This window comes from Barbus barbus, assembly GCF_936440315.1.
Source record: "Barbus barbus genome assembly, chromosome: 37".
Classification (NCBI taxonomy): Eukaryota; Metazoa; Chordata; class Actinopteri; order Cypriniformes; family Cyprinidae; genus Barbus; species Barbus barbus.
Window position 1 is genome coordinate 15,098,618 of NC_136715.1, and position 21,626 is coordinate 15,120,243.

General features: G+C 36.4%; 1 protein-coding gene across 2 annotated transcripts in view; it reads right to left on the reverse strand.

Moving 5' to 3' along the window:
* The window catches only part of cdh4 (cadherin 4, type 1, R-cadherin (retinal)), a gene marked incomplete at its 5' end in the record, with an annotated part of 231,956 nt that overhangs the window by 120,018 nt on the left and 90,312 nt on the right, over positions 1 to 21,626 (reverse strand). The window lies entirely within an intron of this gene.

Consider the following 21,626-nt stretch of genomic DNA (forward strand, 5'->3'; position numbering starts at 1 on the left):
TTTCAAAAATAAATTAAAAAGTTTAAGTTTTATAAGCACAAATGCTCGCCTTGCTCTGTACTGTGATGCGCGTTCGTGACGTCACGTAATACGCAATGACGTTGAAAAGGTCACGGTTGAGGTAGGTGGAAGTACCGAGTCAGTAGACGTTTTAATATTAAAACACCCAGGATACGCACACGAAATGGGCATTTTAAACGATAAACTGACACAAAGACATTTGAATATGTGTATATGGTCCTCCTTCCGCACATTTGTAAACACTGACTCGGTACTTCTGCCTAAGTCAACCGTGACCTTTTCCACGTAATTGCGTATTACGTGACGTCACGAACGCGCATCACAGAACAGAGCAAGGCGAGAATTTGTGCTTATAAAACAAACTTTTTTATTTATTTTTTAAATGACCGATCGTTTCGCTAGATAAAACCCTTATTCATCGTCTGGTATCGTTTAAAGCCCTTTGAAGCTGCACTGAAACTGTCATTTGGACCTTGAACCGTTTGGGTCCCAATGAAGTCCATTTTATGGAGAAATGTTTTCATCAAAAACCTTAATTTCTTTTCGACTGAATAAAGAAAGACATGGACATCTTGGATGACATGGGGATGAGTAAATTATCAGCAAAAGTTTTTTTAAAAGTGAACTAATCCTTTAATGAACAAATGAAGCCACTTTCTGTATGAGTGAGTCATTTCATTCAGCCAATTCAGTCATAAACACTGATTCATTCAGGAAGGAAATGTGAACGTCTGTATGAATCAAATAATCATTCATTTGATTATTTATAAAAGGAAATAAACAATAACAATAGACCACTAGCATGAGTCACAGCACTTGATTCTGCTTTGGTTTTGTCTGGAACCATTTCTGGTAAAAAAAAGCAAACTACACAATGCAACTGTCAACATTGTGTCAAAAATGTTTATTACCCCAGTAAGTATTGCCTAATCACAGCCAATATTAACAGCACTCTTGCATGTGTCATTATGCTTAAGGATATCATGCTAACAGCTGAGAATAACCCTGCTCTTGAACATTCAAACACCTCTTCCAAGGTTTTCCTTTTGTTGTTTTACATTTCAGGAGTTCCACTTCGCTGTCTACGCGAAATGAGGAAAGGCAAATTCAATTTTTCAACGAGCCAGCTCAACTGACTGTATCTTCTTCTTGTTGAAATACAGTTTTGTCTCCAAGTTCATGCGTTCCTTCATCTGCGAGTATGCAATCCAAGTTTCAAAACTTCTGCTTGGGGAAAATCACAAAAAATCCAAGTGCTGTAGGTCTTCCGAACAATGTTCCTTTATTCTACATGAATAACAATTTCTCATTTATTCTGTATCTCATCCCCCACTGCTGCGAATTCAAGCAGGTCCTCTCTCCTCCCCAAGGCTTCACGCAGACTCATTGGCACACAATCTGGACATTTTGGCATGGATACAGACTCTAGCGCTGTGTCTGAACTCTCGCCCATGCCTAAACCTTGTAGCGCTCACCGGGAGATGACTAACAATCACTGTTACGATTTCAGACTCCCAGCACGTACAGGGCAAAGTTAGCCAACTGTAAAACATCAAGAAACTTGCTCCTACCCTGAAAGAAATCTTAAAAATAAATACTCTTTTAATTTGAATAATGAAATAAGAAACTCTCCTCCACCGATGATTCATCCGAGATGCAGGCACACATTTAGGTTCAATTAAGCAGCATCTGCCTGAAGAAAATAATTGTACAAAACATTTGCAGCATTCCAAAGACCCACTCAGCCTTTCCTGTATATACACTGTCAGCTGCTTTGAGTCACACGTTCCTGTTATGTGTTTAAATCACTCTTGCTGGATGACTATACACACGTTCTCTCATACATCTTTGAAATGGAAAGGTCATCGCAATTTATTTCTCTCTGAAAATACAGATTACTCCGTTTCTTGTTCAACAGTGTTTTCGGTCACTGTCTGCGCACAGAAAAAAATACCCAATCTAAAGCCATTGTGAATGTTTCCTATGAACCGTGCAGAACCATGCAAGTTCTTCTTTACATCTCCCCACTCGGGTTTTGTAGCAACATGACAGAACCCGTGAGGTCTCTGAAGATCCTCCGCAACGCATTACTGAACACATTCTTATAACAATACCCAGCCATTGGAATTAAAATAGTACTAATGAACAAGCAAATGTACAAAATTTTCATTTCAAGTGCAGAAGTAATGCACAATTCTGTTGGGTCTTGTTAAACCAAGCAGAGGGAAACAAAATGAGACAGAAGACGATGCAAAGAAATGTATCTAGCAACAAAACACTCCCACAACAAAAACATGAATTATTCATTGCGCAAATGGCAACAAACAATATTCCGTTCCACATGGATTTCTGTATTAATTGGAGTGAGCGTTGTGAGAAGTACAAATTTCCATCCATGTCTTTCTCCTTGTTGGAGAGAAAGCCAGAAAGTTGGCTTCATACAAATTAATTAGTTGTCTGATTATGAAAAACAACAATGGACTTTATTGTTTTCTGCCATTTGTTTGTTTTGATTAATTATTACTAATGGGTTGCGTGCAGAATAACAATGAAGTAAAACGTTCTTGATTGCTTAAATAAACAGAAGTGCACTGCTGAGGATTTATGGTATCAGAATCTGTGACGGCGAAAATAAACATAATTCCGAAGAACTATTTGCATTATTTGAGCTTAACCAGCGCTGGAACACACACACATATAGTTTTATTGTTTATTGTCACTGTACTGATAGGAGACATGGGGAGAAAAGAGCCAAATGGGCTGGATTTGAACTCACATCTCTCACATCAGCACGTGTTTGGATCCTGTTTATTCCAATTTGGATAATGTATTTTGTCATATTCAGCCACAAATATGTTAACTGGATACATGCCAAAGTCAGAGTGTAAAACACAGCATGTTTGCTTTTGTAATTTGCTTTAGTCTATTACTAATTATTTATGTGCAACAGCATTAAGCCAGTAATATACTTTAAAGTAGTTGACCTGTAAGAAATAAATGGCCATAGAAGACATGTTATGCTAATGCCAGAAATAATGGCCGCTGAAGGGATGGTTACATTACGGTCACAAAACATTTGAAAATGCTAGTGTGGACACTCAGATGTTTTCAAATGTATCTGGATTAATGTAGACATAGCCTTATAACACCGTGTCTACAACGGATGCGAGCAGCGTGGTGCAACAAAATACTATAGAACTCATTATAATCAGTGATGCTGTCTACACTGGATGCGGTGCGGTGCAGCGCGACACGACAAATCCCCGACAGTAAACTTCTGCCGCATTTTATTTATGATGTATAGACACAAATTTCAAATGATTTTCAACGGTCGCTTTGTTGCGTCCAGTGAAGACAGACTTTAGCTGTTGCGGCGCGATACGACAACTGTTGCATCTGGTGTAGACACGGTGTTAGATGCATCGGGCTTCTTAACTAGCCTAACCAGCACCAGTTCTCCTCGTGAATCGCAATTTGTGCTTTTCACCATGGTAGGGTTTATGTTATCTATGCTGTGAAGTACACCCAGCAGAGTATGATTTTGAGAATCTATCTTTAGTATGGATAATGTGAAGATGGAAGTCCAAAGTGACCAAAGAATATAACTTTCAATCTAATAACTAGGCTCAGTAGGTCTAGAGCCTTCAGGCATTATCTCATATCTCTAAACCTTTCCCAGTTGTGGGCGCAGCCTTTTACAGTCATGTGACACCATAAAAGAGGTAATATCCTGTAGGTGTGACATGGTTAAATCCGGCCGTGTGCAACTATAGAGCAGATCAGGAGGATTTCACACATTCAGCGAGGTAATCGAAAACAGTCTCCACGAACAGACACACACACATGGCAGAGGTAACGGAACAACAGAGGGATGCACGTACAGCACAAACAGATTGTGAGGGTAATTCAATTTCCTGCTGCAGCACTGAGGCTCAAATGGTCTCCATCAGTGGTTCAATCAGCGGCTGGTTCTGTAATTTCCCCAGCTGGACTCTCACCTCGTCCCACACATTGAAGGGATGCACTGGGCCGGTGCTGATACTCCAGCAAAATACTAAAGTACAGAACTAGCACTTTAGATGATACAGTAGAATGCTGTGATAAGACGGCACATGGCTTGTTATACCTGTTGTTGCTAAACAAAGGAAGATACACCATTTACAACACAGCTAAAGGAATAGAACTGAAAAACACCATTGGAAAAGTGTAATACTAAAATGCTGGAGATGTGTAACAGGAACACTGAAACGCTACATTTTCAGACAGGCATATATACTGTACATAATTGAATTAACAATACTTTATATGTAAAAAAAAATAACTGTTAACTGTTCATTGTTTAGGCCTAATGTTAACTAATGTTTTTAACTAATATTACCAAATGGAATGATTATATATACACTACTGTTCAAAAGCTTGGGATCAGTAAGATTTTTAAAGTTTTCTAAAGTAGTATCTTATGCTCATCAAAGCTGCATTTATTTGATCAAAAATACAGTAAAAACTGGAATATTGTAAAATAGTTATACAGTTTAAAGTAACTTTTCTTAAAAAATGAATAAATAAACTAAATTAAATGTAGTTTATTTCTTGTGATGGTAATTTTCAGCAGCCATTACTCCAGTCTTCAAAGTCACGTGATCCTTCAGAAATCATTTTAATAATTGCTGCTAAAGAAGCCTTTTGTATTATTGTATACAGCATACATCTACATTACACAATTAACAAGCTGAGTATGCAAAAAATTCAGAACACTAAAATATTCTAGCAAACATAAACAACTAGAATTTTCAGAAAGCAGAATTACTCTTGATCAACTGGTCATGTCTTCTATAAATGCATTTAGTCTCTTGAAAAATTAAATGGGAAGAGGCGCAGGTGAGTTTTTTCAGGGTCCCAAAGTGTTCACATGAACCTTAAAGCAGTGTTGAAAAAAAAAGGAAGATAGGGACCTGAAGTATTCCATTTATAAAAGGATTAAATTGCCACATCACAGTGCAAAAGCACAGTATTAGCTACAGGAACAGAGGGTTCAAAAAGGACTGCAAATTTATGAAATTACAGAGAGGTGAGGAGTCATTCCGGCAAGCAGAAATGAAGGTGAAAAATGATCACAATGCCACATGTACGGTGCCACATTGGTAAAAAGTTTCTGACAGTACAAAACTTTATTCTACATTCTAAACTATAAATTGGGGTTGTACGTGCCAATGCAGCAGTTACTCTGTATTGCGTATTAAAATCTGCTGTAGTCCATCATAACACCAAATGCTTTCGCATTTAAAGCTAATTAGCACTGAAGTACTGCATCACAACCTGTAATAACCTGTTTTAATCGGTAAGCTGCAAAGAGACTATACTATTAAAAGCCTTATGGTCAAACTTGACTTTGTGATTCTCAGCACAAAGGCATAACTAGACACTACTGGTGCTGATCCAGACTTTTGGTTTCAATAACTTCTGCAAATTAAGAGAACATAGACGTCTGACCATATGGCTCGCTGATTTTTGGATGAAAGTAAGCATAAATTCTTGCAAAGCTAAGATGCTCATAATATGCCTGCTTTGTCAGGAGCAAATTAATGCAATGCTGGTAAGATATTACTCTTTTTTCTTTTCTTTTTTTTTTGAGTAAGAAACTGCTGATGAACAATATTTATGAGTAAATCAACTGAGCCTCGTGTTATTAAGTTTCATCTATGAATGCAATATTACGCTCCCAAATCCCTTAATGCAGTTTTCACAATCTAAGAAAAACATGAGATAAGAGATACATTTTCTTGCATCAGTGTTGATGGGTGACCAGTATAGAAAAGCAAGGGAATGAGAAAATATTTTTATGTTTTGATGTGCATACAGCACATCAACACATTTTAGCATCACAGCAAAATATTTTCCCTCGTTTTGATACATGCTCACTTGTTGAGTGAGTGTTTGTTTTTATTAGAGTGTTATGTGCGTATCTGTTGCGGAAACAGGACTCAAACAGAGATGTTAGTGGAATAACAGGTATTGATTGAAAGACAACAGAGTCGTTGAATCTGGACATGGTGAGAGAGTAATTCAATAAACCAGTTTGGGTGGGATGAGAAAGTAACTTGGGGGTCTTTGTCGTGACAGGAATTCCAGGACCAAGGGCAGAACACACACCTCACACAGGTAGTTTCTGTGACTGGACTCCAAAGCAGACAGACTGGGGAACACACTGGTATCATAAGCAGTCCTCTTCGTATGAACGAGACCGGACAATGAAGTGTTGTGAGGTGTGTGTTTATATGGCAGAGGTGATTAGTGGCCAAACGATGTGCAGGTGTGTGTGATCAGAATTCGGGTGAGGGAGTGCGCTGTGATTGGCAGGTGATAGAGCTGTAACAGTATCGTTGACTAATTAGAAATGAAGGGTAGTCAGACACAGTTTTTGAGCCAGTGTAGCACACAAATATGCACACACAAATGTAACAAACAGGAAAAAAAGGTCTAAAATCACCAAAGCAGCACAGACTGAGGCAGATTCTATTTAATGCAGTGCACTACGTGCTTTTCAAGAATAGAGAGATGAAAAGATGAAAATGCATCTGTTTGAAAGGTACTTTGGTAGCTATGTCAGAAAAGAATGAGCTCAGGAGGAAAGGAGGTAAACAGTGCATTTACACACAGCGTAACACAAATACTCTTGACTACCAACAGTGAAAGAACTCCAAGGGCTAGTAGGGGGCCAACAGCTTCATCAGCAGATTTTGTTATACATAATCGTTGAATAGTTTTTCACTCGTTGCCTGCTGTTCTGACAAAACATTAAAAATTGGAGTCATATATCTTACTGTAACACTGTTGTGTTTATAAGGCACCTATCAAGTAAAGTATTATTTTATATTCATTCACTGCGCCACAACTGTTACGCTACTTATAAATATAAAATAACTAAGGTTGGTAATCAACACATTAAAAATTAAACAATTAATCGATGTTGTTGTATAGTTTTCAAAAAATAAATAAAATGTAAAAAATCAATGTAATAATTGTAAAATTCTTCTACAACAAAAAACTATAGTGTAAAGATATTTTATATAAGGTAGCACTAATCATTATAATTATTATTGTTGTTGTTCTTGTTATTTTTTCAAATACATTTTATTTATCATTCTTTACCCCCTCCCTTTTTTTTTGCTTTAAGCATAAAAATGGACTGTCAATGTAAATAAACTCTAAGCTTACAGTAAGCTTTAAATTTATATAAAATGCATATACATAATTTAACATCACCATTAATACAAAATTGCTCATGAATATTTATCATGAGACATTTTGTCCATTAGTCCTAACTAATTTGCTAAAAGGCAGATGTTAAATAGGCACTAGGCACACTTACAGCTTACTCTTTTTTTTTTTTTTGTCCCGGGCCCTGTGAATCTGCGATTACCACTTAAAGCAACTTAAAACAGTTTTTTACACAATCTACCAAGCAAAACAAAACTCTTAAAATACAATGATCATTTCCCAGATCATGAGGGAATGGTTGAACAGGAGGGGATATCCCCAAGGTTAAATTGTTTGCTACAGTTGATCGTCATCTCATTTTCTTCATCACAGTGATGAGTTTGTGCTCAAAGTGATGTATGTTTAGAGCCCACAGTCAGTAAACGATTGCACATACATGCATATTCAGTCTTATTTCTGCATCTCACAGTCCCTTTCTCTCTCCGCCTGCCCCGTCTTTTCTCTCTTCCTTCATCATGCAGTTGGAGCCTGTGGGCACAGTGTGGGAGATAGTGCAGTAAGCTCTCCTCTCCTCTCTCTAATCTCATTTCCCACTGCCTGGATTAAACAAATGTCTGTCATTACCGCTCACTGGTGGAGGGGAGGAGGGTTTAGGGTCCACAGGAGCGCAAGAGAGAGAGGAAGGGCGGGAGTGACAGAACGGCAGAGAGACAGAGAAAGGGAAAATAAAATAACTGGAAGAAAAAAGTGGGAGCAGCTACTAAAGAGACCATCAAATGAGGGACCCAGGGAGATAGCGAGAAATTGAGACAAAATAAGAGCGGGTGATGGAGCGAGAGAGAGATATTTTCAGAGCGGGCTTCTCTTACTTTCGACAAAGCGCTCTAACTGCCCACAAATGGGCTGCAGCCATAACAGGGCCAAAAGCCGCTGCCTGAAAAAGAGAAAAGAGACCGAAGTGAAGAAGAGAGGGAGAGGAGGAGGTGATGACAGTAAGACAGAGAGCGAAACGACAGCCTCCCCCCCGCCGCTAAGAAAAATTGACAGCGTGTGGTAACACTGCATCAGAAGACCCAGTGGCAAGCCTTCCACCATCATCAACCAATCCAATGTATTTTCATTGAAAAGTACATAAAGAGCAGTTATCCACTCAAGGTGCACCCAAAGCCCAAAGGGGGTCCGTTCCACTGCGTCTATAGTTAGTCTTGGGGTTCATTTCGACATTACCGTCCCCTTTTCACCTGCGGTCTGTTTACAGCCCGCTGGCAGAGAGACATTGTCAATCCTGACAGAGTTTGTATTCCATATTTCAAAACAGACATTTAGATCCACAAGGGCCCATTGAGGCTGAAATGGTGTGAATCCATTTCATCGCAGGGAGGGGGCGGAAGCCATAACGTGGCCGCTTTTGTCCTCCCCGCGTCCGTCTGGTTTATTACACCGCACCCGACTGGCTGGAGGTCCCGGTTGATGGACCTTTAAGTATTTAGGACTACGAGAGCAGAAATAATTTCCCTCTAAGGAAGCGCTCGCTCCAGGTCAGGGAAAGGTAGTCTGACTGCATACGACTCACAAGTGGTTTTCTTTTCTGAACACAATGGCCTGTGAAACCAGGAGGAGACACGGTAGAGAGATATATTCAGCGAGAGGAATCGTTCGCCTTTATTCCGCTATTCAGAACTCATCGGTGGGTCTAATCAGCAGTAATCTCGTCAACGAATTATACTGACAGAAATGTTTGTTGACAAATAGTTTTTATCAGCGATAACAAAGAATTATATCATGCTACTGACGAAAGTATGGTGAGAAAAACACTGAAAGATATTAAAGGGAAAAATTTATTCACCACCATGCCATGCAAACTCTGTAATAGTGTCTTGCTTATCTAAAACACAAAAGAGCAGAAAGTCCTTAGGTAGATTTTCCTCACAAGAAAAACAAAAGTGGATGTGGGATTTTACATGCCAAGCTCCAGAAAAAGCACCATAAAAATATCACAATATAATTTACAACAATATATAATATACAATAATAATATTATATAATCATTTGCTGACATATTTTAATCAGATCATGACTCAAAGCTATCACACACATTACTGTTTAAAAAGTTTTTGAAGGAAGTCTGTGATGGCAAAGCTGAACTCTAGTTTTCAGTGTCACATGATCTTTCACAAACTCACCATGATAGGTTTCATGGATTCTTGGCAAAAAAAAAAACACAGACCCAAAACATTATTTGAACACGCATATGTCTTTTCAGAAGACATAAGTGTAACACAAGGGTCACGATAATTTTTTTTTTGTCTTGTTTGGAGCTTGGCATTTAAAATCTCCAATTACCATTGAATGGAAAAGCTGCTTTAGGACATTTCATAAAGGAAAGAAAATACTAGGTTAGAATGGCATGGGATGAAGAAATAATGACAATTTTATTATCTTGTGATGAACTACGCCTTTAACAATGTACTAACAATGTTTTTAAAGACAAAATATAGAAACTACTGATCCAAACGTTCCAATCATAGTATGTTGCATATTGACTCACTTGATCTGAAAGAGCTGAACACCAGTGAACTGAACCGTTTAGTTTAGTTTACTCAGAGACATCCTATATGGTATGAGAAACTGCCTATATCCACAACATAAACATAATATTACAATTTATATGCAATACTACATCTGCATAAACAATAAATGCATGGGCGAACTTGCACATTCTACCTAGCATATAACTTTGTGAATACATTACTGCTATAACACCACCATTTATAACAATAATTTTTAAGCGAAATATTTATTAATTAATAATGCTATTATCATCATTGTTGGTTTGAAAGGATTTCTGAAGGATCATGTAACACTGAAGACTGGAGCAATGGTTGCTGAACAGCTTTGCCATCAGGAATAAATTACATTTTAAAATATATTCAAAGAAAAAAAACAGAGGCAGAGACGAACACACAAGCCACTGTGTGGCAATGAGGCATGTCAAAAGTCCTTCTGAAAACTTTACCGAAAGCCATTTAACAAGTACTAGAGGCAACGTCGCACAGATTTCCTCCACATGTTCACAATGCCACATCTAATTCTTTATCTTTAGGACTTATTCATTGACTGTGGGATCCTGTTCCTCCGATGTTCTCCTCCCTGCTCTCTTTCAGTTAGCACCTCCTCTTAAATGACTAGAAATCCATTGCCCTGCTTGTGCCTGTCCCAACGGGCTCTGCACTGATTTTAATGAACAGGATGGAGTGGATGAAGAGAAAGAGGGAGCGAGAGAAAGAGCTGCAGGCTGCAGAAAGATCGTTAGAGCTTTAAGCTCCGTTTCAAGACCTCCCTTCTGAGGTCTTGCGGCTCTCACGTTCAGTCTTTCTCACTGGTCATGATGAAAGTGAAACAGAAGTTCTGAATACGAAGAGCAATTTGGAGAACAGAAGCGAAAAACAAAAGCCGTAAATAGCCCAAGGGCACTACATCGGCCTTTGAGTAGGACAGCAGTTCAGACTTTTAACACAGCCTCCTCAGATCTAAACCGAGCATGTTTCTTTTCTTTCTTTTTTAAACAAGCAGTGATGTTCTCTATCTTTTGTGTCAAAGTGTGAAAATTCAAAACACTATGATCTGAAAAACAATGCAGATTGTTACAGTAAAAGAACTGCCAAGAAAAGCACACAACTCAAACATGTGGGAAGTGCAGATGTAAAAGTACTGAAGCTTTTCAACAGACTTCCACGTCAGAAGATTCTAACAATGAGAGCCACTTGATATTACATAGATGAATTCCAGATTCACATAATGTTCAACAAGCATCATGCAATTCAACGAGATCAAGGTTTTGTATAAGGGAGAACCTATATACATGTAGCCTAACGCTCAATATCTTGTTTTCTCTATGGTAATATTTGCTCTGTGCACATGTAATTCAATCCTTGCCATCGATATCAGAGTTAAATGAATAAAGATGGTGTGACCAAAACAGACAGCTACCACTCCAAAAGTTACATTATTGTGTGATCTTTTCTCGTCGGGTTTAAAGTAGGCCTACTGACATACGGATTTTACATCTACTTATTTGTCTGGTTTTGATGTGTTTACAAACAGTAGAGTAGATGTTATGTTTACAGTCTGTGCTTCATAAAACAAGGATGCGTCTAGTGTGGATTTTGTTTGACTAAGAACAGTATACAACATTTTGTTTATAAAATATTCAGCAATAACAATATCCATTGTTGTCAAATGTCGGTAAAAATAATAAATAATTTTAGTCGAATTATTAGCAGTTACTTGGTTTGTTTTTGCTCCGTCAAGTTAAAAATGACGTCAAGTTATCTCCAAACAAAGCCGCAACAGAACCGTCATGCTGACAAACACGTAGCAGTGATGTTTCTGAATGAATTAGCGGTTTTGAACAAATCACTTGAGTGAATGATTCAATGAATCATTTATTCTTTGCTCCTAAATGAATCATTCATGCTTTGCTCCTAAATGAATCAGCGTTTTTGAACAAAATGGTTGAATAGATGATTAATTTACTCGCTCGTTAAGATATTTGGGAAATAGCTGAATATATTCAGCAAGTCAACTGCTTGAGCGAATGACTCGAACGTCTCAATCTTTAAAAAATAAACAGTCACTTGCCGCCACCTACAGGCGTAATTATGTAACCTGCAGAAAGAGTCGCTGAAATAGAAATACACACCTATATTATATTATGTTTTAAAGATAATTGCCACTGATAATAACTGTTACAATATGCACTCTTCTATGAGGTGATTATAGATCAGTGTTTGTAACCAGAGGGTTGCTGATTCATTCCCTGTAAGGATGCATTAGCGTTATGCCCTTCAGCAAGGCTCCAGGAGGACTGTTCCTATAATAAGTTCATAGCAACATTCACCAGCCCTGGTCATGCAGCAGTAAATAAAGCCTCAAAGCATATTGTTCATGCTATTTATTATACTACTGTACACTCAGCTATCTTTCATGAAATGTCTATGGCATTTGGCCCATCATTAACATTTTCCAAACAGCTATAACCTTTGCAGTGCAGATTATAGTGGAGAATATAGAGGCTACGGTACCTTCTTACTATCGGCTCAAGTCAAAATATGCTGATCTGGATAAAATGTAAAGAAAGGCTTGCTCTGAGAATAGCCATGGTTGCTCTTTGTCTGAGAGTTAAGCCTGAACTTTCTCTGATGTCTCCATGTGTGAGAGATGGGACCGCCGTGTCTTCCCTTAAAGCACACAAGCCTTTGACCAAGGCCAGTTTTTATAATCCTCAGCACACTGCCCACAGCCGGCCAATGGAGCAGATAAAAACTGTGAAGTATGAACATAGAAATTGACATTTAATAAACTTTCTAAAAACTTACAGAAGTTATACAGAATCCCTGAAGCAGTGCAGAATTAAGGACCTTATTTTAAAGTAAATGGTCAAGAAGCAAGACCTCAAAAATTCAATTTGCTGACTCATCAGACTTGCAGCTTTCATATTCAATAATAAAGCAAGACAAATCAGTTGACACGAGGTGATCATTCCTACTGCATGTATACATGGGTGATTCTTCAATCAGTGGCTCTTTCAATCTTAAAACTTTTAAAACTTAACATCTGTTAAAACACTTATTAAAAGCCATGGCCTTGATCAATTTTGGTATAATATGTGCTGGTGATTGATCGATTGACTGACTGATTGATTGATCAATCGATTGAGAGTAATTTATTTTGTAGACAAAAATATCAAGGAGTTGGCTAGGAGTAAAATAACTAATAATAAAATAATAAAAAAATAAATAATTAGCAGTGCATGATGGTTTGGTAATGAAAGAAAGAAAGAAAGAAAGGTTCCTATGATTTATTTTTTTTTAAAGACGTTTTGAAGGATTTCTGTTTACCATACTGTAGCTATTTATTTGATATTTTTTAAATATAGCAAAACCAGTAATATTGTAATATTTTAAAATGCAATTTACTTCAGGGTCACAGGATCCTTCAAAAATTATTCTAATATGCTGTTTTGGTTCTTATTAATCATTTATTATTATTGTTATTATTATCAATATTGACAACATTTTCCCCCTCAGGATTCTTTGATAAATAGAAAGATTGAAAGAACAGTATCTTTTTGCATAAAAAAAACAATAATAATGTAAAAGTCTTTACTGTGGTAGTGTTAAAACTAGATCGTTTAAGCATTCTGTCTTAAAAATCATAAAAGGGGACAGAATTGTTCTATCTAGTTGAAGAATCACCCACATATGAACTAAAAAACGATTTTATGAAATAGAGTACTGGGTTCTCCTGTGAAAATCTTTGATGGGTAATAAATAAATGTGCGGTGAAGGAAATTGAAATCATGATTTTATAAGCTGAAATCTAATTATGGCGTTTTGTGTTATCTGTGACTCTGCATGCCTTAGTTTTTCCTCAGCCTCGACAGGGCCATTAAAACACAAGCGACCAAAAACATTAACGTTTTGATGTAGTAAGGACATGACAGGTTATGATTACAGAAAGGGAAGCAGAAGCAAAGTAAGAGAGATGGCACGGCTTTAATTAACAGTAATGCCGGGAATGAGAACCCAGGGATAAGAAACAGTTTGTTCATCTTGAGCTCTGCATGTTTTTATTTTGTTTTCGCAGGTCTCGTGGGTTGTTACCTGTATTCAGAGACAATAAGAAGGTTAATTGCTCAGTTAAGCTACGACTCTCACCTCCCCTAAGAACAGGAGTATACAGTCGACGAGGGCGATTGTCGGAGGGTTGTGGAGTTTGCGGAATGCATTCCTGTATTTTACCTCAAAATCAAGAAGCTTTTTCCTCATCTTCAACAATGTGCATGGTTTAAATAATTTAGAACACTAGACAGCTGTTGCGTTGTTTTCGGTCCAATGGGAGAAACAGTTCAAAGTAATAAAGCCGGAGATAAACGCGTGAGATTGAATGCATTTATTAAAAGCCCGCGGAGTGGGAAACAGCCATGTTCTGCAATGGTCTATGTTGCAGTTCTGAAGGCCTTTGAAGTACAACTCCTGGCATTTTCCCCTAACATAACTTCATATTTATCTGTGTTCCCTCATGTCCCTCGAGTCCAATAAAAAGACACAGACACACACACGCACACTCGTACAAAAAGCATAATGTCTTCTATTGAAATCCAAACAGGTGATTTAGTTCCATCCATTTTCTATTTTTACAAACAGACCATTTTGTGTCCCACATTTCAAATACCGCTGCCGATTTCTGAAGATAATGATAGCCATCATTTTGCATGTGCATGCATTCTTGTATTTTAAAACACCTCCCAACGTGAGTTATATAGAAATAACTATTATGTTTTTTTTTTGGTATGTTTTTCACATGAATGAGAAAAGTATAAGGTTAAGCTAAGAATAATACAACTAATAAAGGGGAACGGCAACATCACAGCAAACATTTGCTGAAGCGTCTCAGAGGCATTTCATCAACAAGACTGCTAATAAATTATTAACCTTGTAATGAATATATTGCTGCGAGGATTATGCAAACTTTCAACAAAGCCACAGTGGACCGAAATGCATCCTATTATCTTTCTGAAAAATACATGAATATATTTCTTTTTGATCTTGCACGCCGTCGTTCCCTGTGAGAGGAACGAGTGCAACCCAAGCACCTGGGTGGGTCGTGGAAGAGATAAACTGTACAAGTGGAGGCCGTATTTAAGTGCTGTAGTATTTTTTTTCTTTCATCTTAAAAATGGCAAAGCTTTTAAACATTTCGAGCTGTGTTCGAGCGCAGACACTCCCCAGAATACAAAACCACATGCACCTGACACACAAAGTGAGGGTGATGAAAAGCGAAGGGGATAAAAGCTTCCCATGACTAAAGGCGATGAGAGGGACAAAACCAAATTTCAGAATTATTTCAGACAAAATGAATTCGAATCAAACCAAGGTTTGAGTGGCGTTTTTAACACCACTGAAAGCACTGCAGAAGTTTTTTATGTTTTGTTCTGTTTTTCTCACCAGGGTTAAACTAACACAGATTTATTTAAAGTTACACTGTAGTAAATTAATAGTTAAAACTACTACTTAAATCCAAGGGTGCAAACTGTCTGCTCAGGGACTGCTGATATGTTACTGCATATGAATAAAGATGAGGCTGTAGGCAATAATGTGCTAGTTACTGTAACCCTGTTATTCACACAACAGATTCAATTAATAGATCAGCAAAAAGAGGAAATGAATTATTACAAAACCCTGTGCTGAGTGAGGACAATGAGCAAAGTATGCTTGGAAGAGCAAAGAAAGACAGCAAAGATAATACAGTACTGAGAACAGTACAGGGTTGAGTATGTTATATATATATATATATATATATATATAGTAAAGGGTAAATTATCACATAACCCCATTACAGAGTGTTTAATTAGAATGTTCAGTTAATGCCACCCATTTATCACCTTTATCAAAACAGTTATCATTTATCGCATTTATCAAAAACAATTTAAAATTTTTAATGTAATTTTAAGCAAAAACGTCTTGACTCCAGGCAGACTGATGCAATATCTTGTCAAGAAAGAGTTTAAAACCACATTTTACTTTACTCATGGAAGGTCAAGATCAGTGCATTGTATTGTGGGATACAACATCCTGTTCAGTGTGCTCCCTTCACGTTTTGTAATGTGGTGATTCTGGGTATTCCTATTCCATGCACACAGGAATGTGAAAAATATACATACTGTGCACTGCTGAAATGGTAGTTGTAAAAGTAGTTGTAGCATGCTGTAGTATGTTGTTGTGCTACTGAACATTACCTTGGGCTGGTGTACTACTCTGAATTCTGCCACGGTAATGAAGAAGGAAAAGGTAATCCAGGAAGTAACAGTGAAAACAATAACAAGCCTCACCCTCATTTCCCTTTTCCTGTTTGAAACCGTGTCCCCATTTGAAACATACTAACACAGAATGTTTCACTAATGTTCAAAAGTGTCAGCTTATTTATTTATTTGAAAATAAATTAATACATTTATTCATAGAAGATGCATTAAAGTGATCAAAAGACTTGTATAATGTTACAAAAGATTTATATTTTAAATAAATGTTGTTCTTCTTTTGAACTTTCTATTCATCTCAGGTTTTCACAAAAAATATTAAGCAGCACAATTGTTTTCAACATTGATGATAATAAAAAATGTTTTGTCAGCAGCAAATCAGCATATTAGAATGATTTGTGAAGGATCATGTGACACTGACTGGAGCAATGAAAAATTACTCAAATTCAAATAAAATGTAGCTTTGCCATCACAGGAATAAATTTCATTTTAAAGTATATATATATATATATATATAAAAAATAAAAACAGTACTTGACATATTATTATATTATATGTTATGTTATTTTATTCCACAGGTCTGATAAATGCTTTATTCTGATTGTTTGACAAATGTTCTATGGTGTGGAATTATTTTTTATTAAACGCACAGCTATGAAATAGTTTCAGGTCTGTTGACTACATTAGTGTTGGGTGATATGCTCAGCTGACATATCATCCTGTCAGCAGCCTGTGAGATCGCGATAAACAATATTATCGTGCAAATTTATTTAAATTATTTATTTACTTCGTTTCATTGCAGGAAAGTGAACCAACTCCAGCGTAAGGCTAAAAGAAGCCTAATGTTTTTTAATATGACTGAATTTGTATTTAACATGATAACAATTTAATAGAAACATTGTAAGTTACTAATTATAATGCGAACATTTCCTCAGTTATTCAGAAAGCAGCTACAGAAAATGAACAAAGAACATTTACATTATCAAAGAACACTGACTTAAATCTAGCAGTATATGCACACTCCCGTTATAATCAGTGAAGCTGTCTACACTGTATGAGGAATAAATCTCTTATACTTACATCGCACTTTGTTGTTTATGCAAATACGCCCTAATATTAATTATATGATAATATATAATAATAATTATAATAATAGCTGAGCTATCGTCAAAGGCATCAGCCACAGGTGATGTCTCTAACTATATAGTTTTGTGTATAGGTGATACACAAAACTATCTTCTATCAGCACAACCCTAGACCGCATTACAATTCCACATATCACTTCGCCAAATAATAAAAAAAAAAGTCATTAAAAAACGTGTTTATTTTTTATTAACCTCTAAAAATCTTACCAACCACAAACTTTTGAACTTCAGAACAAGACATAAACAAGTGCATAAACGTTTGCACTTTCCTATAACAAGCAATCCATACATTTTATACCAAGCAGCAGTATGTAAATTGTAACTCATTCCTGGTGTACACAAGAAAGGACCCTAGCAGCCATTTCTGCCACCTCAAACTTGTTTTGCCACAGCGGCAGCAGGACCGGCTGGCAAATGAACTCACTGCAAATGTACAACCATATAATGAGCTGCACGTTCCCTGTCCCTAAAGGTACACTTATGACCTTCAGAAACACACACACCGCAGTGATGTGTTTTCCCCAAAAAGCTTTGAAGTACGACCGCTAACATTTTTCTCCTAAAATGACTTCATCTTAACTGTGTTCCCACCTGTCCCCTGAGTCTACAGTGCATGGACCCTCCTGTTTGATGATGACACACACACACACACACACAAGTGGACTTCTGCCAAAATTTATGTTCACTGTTATAGTGAGACCAATGGCTTATCTATGCCTGGAAACTATTCTCAAAAAAGACATGAACGGCCAGTATTCTATTACACAGGCACACAAATAGACACACAAACACAAACATTCCCATTGCAACTTCTCTACCCAGGCAATATTCTGTTCTGTTATATTGTTTCTATCACATTTTCCATTAAAACTGACATTTCATCTCAATAAAGCCCTTGAGGCGGCAACCTAAACACTAGCAGAGGTAAAAATAAATGTGTGTGGTTGTATGTTCTTCTGTATGTGCGTGAATGTGTGTGTGTGTGTGTGTATACAAGTGGCACATTGAGAGAATGGAAAATGACACACACTGTCATTCTGTGAAGGTACAGGGGTTCATTATATGCACTGTTATTGAAAGAGTAAAGCAATTACACCTGTCTGCGGTGGGGGCCAGTTATCAATGCACAAGACAATTATCAAAAGGACAAAATGAACATCCTCTCTTTCTCTCAACCCTCCTTTTCTGTTTTTCTTTCGGACTTCTGTTGTCAGTTCTTGCAGGTGGATTCAATTCAACAACGAATAAATGTAACATTGAAAATGTAATTTTAATGCACAATGCATTTAGCTAGCTCTTCCTGTGCCATCAGAAATTGTCAGTAATAGTTGACAAAGATGTTTTGCAAAAATTTTTGGTTTTAGGGTTGTAATTTTATTTACAATAAATCAAATTACACATAATTCTATGTGGCCATTACATATTGAAAGGTTGCATGTGATGTTCCTATCGGTGTGAACGTAACAGCTGAGTTACGGCCTGTAAAAAAGACCAACCAATGCAATATGAAACACATTACTATTCAAAAGTTTGGGGTCAGTAACAATGAATGTATGTTTTTTTTTGTTTTTTTTAAAGAATTTATTGCTTTTTTTTAAGACTTAGTAATTTTATGAAAATGTCAGAAATCTTTCGTAACGTACTAATATATTTTTACTAATTGAAATAATGCTGTTCATTTAAGCCCTCTATTAATCAAAGAATCAAAGAATAATATAATTAAATATTATATTTATAAAATATATTAAATTATAATATATATTCAATTACAATATATGTATATATATATATATATATATATATATATATATATATATATATATATATGTACATGTTTTTTTAGGAATAGAATTAGTGGTCAAATATAATATATTTAATTTATATATATATATATATATAATTAAATATATTATTTTTAGAAAATATAATATTTTATATTTGACCACTAATTCTATTCTTTAAAAAAAAAAAAAAAAAAAAAAACTTGCCCCTTTTAGACTTTGACTAACTGCATGTTTTCTCAAAAAAAAAAACCCTTTTTGTATTCTATCTGTTTTCTTTTTTATTATACAATTAACAAAAAGCAAAAAAAGGCATCTAACACTAGCTTGCTCTATTCTTTTTCTATTCTGTCTGTTTTCTTTTTATTTATTATATTAAAAAAAAAAAAAAAAAAAACCTTGCTACGTATAACTGAGACTTGTCATAGCACTTGCATATTGCTCTTTTGTTGATTTTGAGTGCTTCCATTGTCCTCGAGTGGCTTTGAATAAAAGTGTCTGCTAAATGACTAAATGTAATGTAATATTTGATGGTACACAATGTTGAAACATGTCTTTGGAGTTTAAACTTTATTAAAATAATATCTCATGTACAATTCCTCCATTACAATAACACAGGTGGTATGAAGGTAACATTAGCCTTTGTTTATTTCTAGATAATTCTATCCAATTAAAGTTGTAAATGTAATTGAAGCTTTCAATGACTGTTGATATAAAGATATTTGAGGAAAATGTTCAAAGCCTTAGGCTAAATTGTTTCTGAATACATGAGCAAAAACCAAAAAAAGACCCTTCTTTCTCCTTTCCTGGTTCACTCTCTCTCATGAATGAACGAGTGATCCTATAGACCCCTGCAGAGCAGCTAAACCTTCATCTGCGAAGCGGACTGCTCTCAGGAGGACAATAAATGCACACATACCCACACGCCACCTGACAGTTTGTGTCCTCTCCTGAACACAATACACAGTTCCATATGGACGCATCCTGATAGAGATATGAGCACTATACCTCACTGCCAGCCTGTTAATTCCTCCTTTTCATGCCATTACATCTCTTTATTTGTTTTGTTAAACACAGCATAGCAAAAATGACAGAAAAAATAGCGTTGTCGCCCCTTGTGAGCACTCCATTTCCTTCATGATTACTGGATTTTTAAAAATCACTTTCATCATTTCACACTTATTTTGAGAGCAATTTGTAGCCACTGAAATATTTTAAATATAGCTGACAGCTGGGAAAAACTATAAATATTTATATTATTGAGAAATTTACATCAATTTCCACAACTTTTTGAAATGATATTAATTTTATTTGTCATTTTTATTTATATTATTTATTTAAAAAGGACATTTCAGGACAAATTATTAGTCTCTCCACCCTCTTTTTTAAATTTGTTTTTATTGAAAGTCCATCACATGAAATGCATTTAGTTGTTTTTACCCCACATGTTTAATTATGTACTGAAGCTGTATTCAACAGTAGTGGAATAATTGTCCAACTCAGCACAAAGGTCTTTATTCTCTTTGTGGGGAATATTGGCTCTTCACTAATCAGCCAAAGAAAGAAAAAAAAAAAATCAATATTCAGTTCCTTTAAAAAAAAAAAAAAAGAACAGCAATCAGTGCATTCAGAGAGACTTTTTTTAAATAATGGAGAATTTTTCTATTAGCACACAAAACAAAAGGCACTGTGCATTTGTAGCAAACACACACGCACGGTCTTCTATTAATGCAGAATTAGACTAATGTTGTTCTTTCTTATTACACCACTGAACAACAGAGATCCACGTGTGCGCGATTGTAAGTGTGAATCTATTTTAGTCTGATCCAATAAGGAGACGTCAGTAATGCTCAGTCCTGACAGGATGTGAAAAACGCAATGTTCCGCATCAATTACCTCCTGCTGGGTCACAGAATAGGTTACCTGGCATCGCTACCCCAAATCGGGGAGCGTGACAGGGGTTCAGGGCGGGTTCCTTTTGTGAGGTTCAGCATAACCTGTATCACCCCTCCTCGGATGTAGATGATGACGAGGAGGTGAAAGACAAAAGGAAGTGTCAAGAACAAAATGAGTTCAGTCAACAATTAAATGCCTCAGTCTTGCAGATTAAAAATGACAGGTGAGAACAGGGAAAAAAGTCAGGAGGAAAAACAGAGAGGGGGAGATGTGGGAGAGAACATAAAAGACATGTCTGTTCATTTAAAGGGATTATAAATTGGATCTGATAAGCAATTAATTGACTAATTGGCCATAGGAGAGCAGGTTATTTCCCAAGAGTTGGCTGATCTGCTTGCAGTGCTGCACTCGAGCAGAGAAATAGTGGTGAATCCACAGTGCTACATCCATCAAGTGTGTGTGTGTGTGTGTGTGTGTCCATAGCATGTGGGTGCAGGGTGTGTGACATGACAAGATCATGTCAAAAAAAAAAAAAAGAAGAAATAATCATGCCCCAAATGAGAATTCAGAAATGGCACATTTGTGAATTTACCTCCAATTATCATTACATTGCCTGAGGATATACAGAGCTGCATATCTACTGCATTAGCACATCAGCCTCCAAGCTTAAAACAACTCAAAGTCCTCAAAAGTGTGATATGACATATTAGGATAAGTGTTGTTTTAGTACTATACATGTTCTGTTTT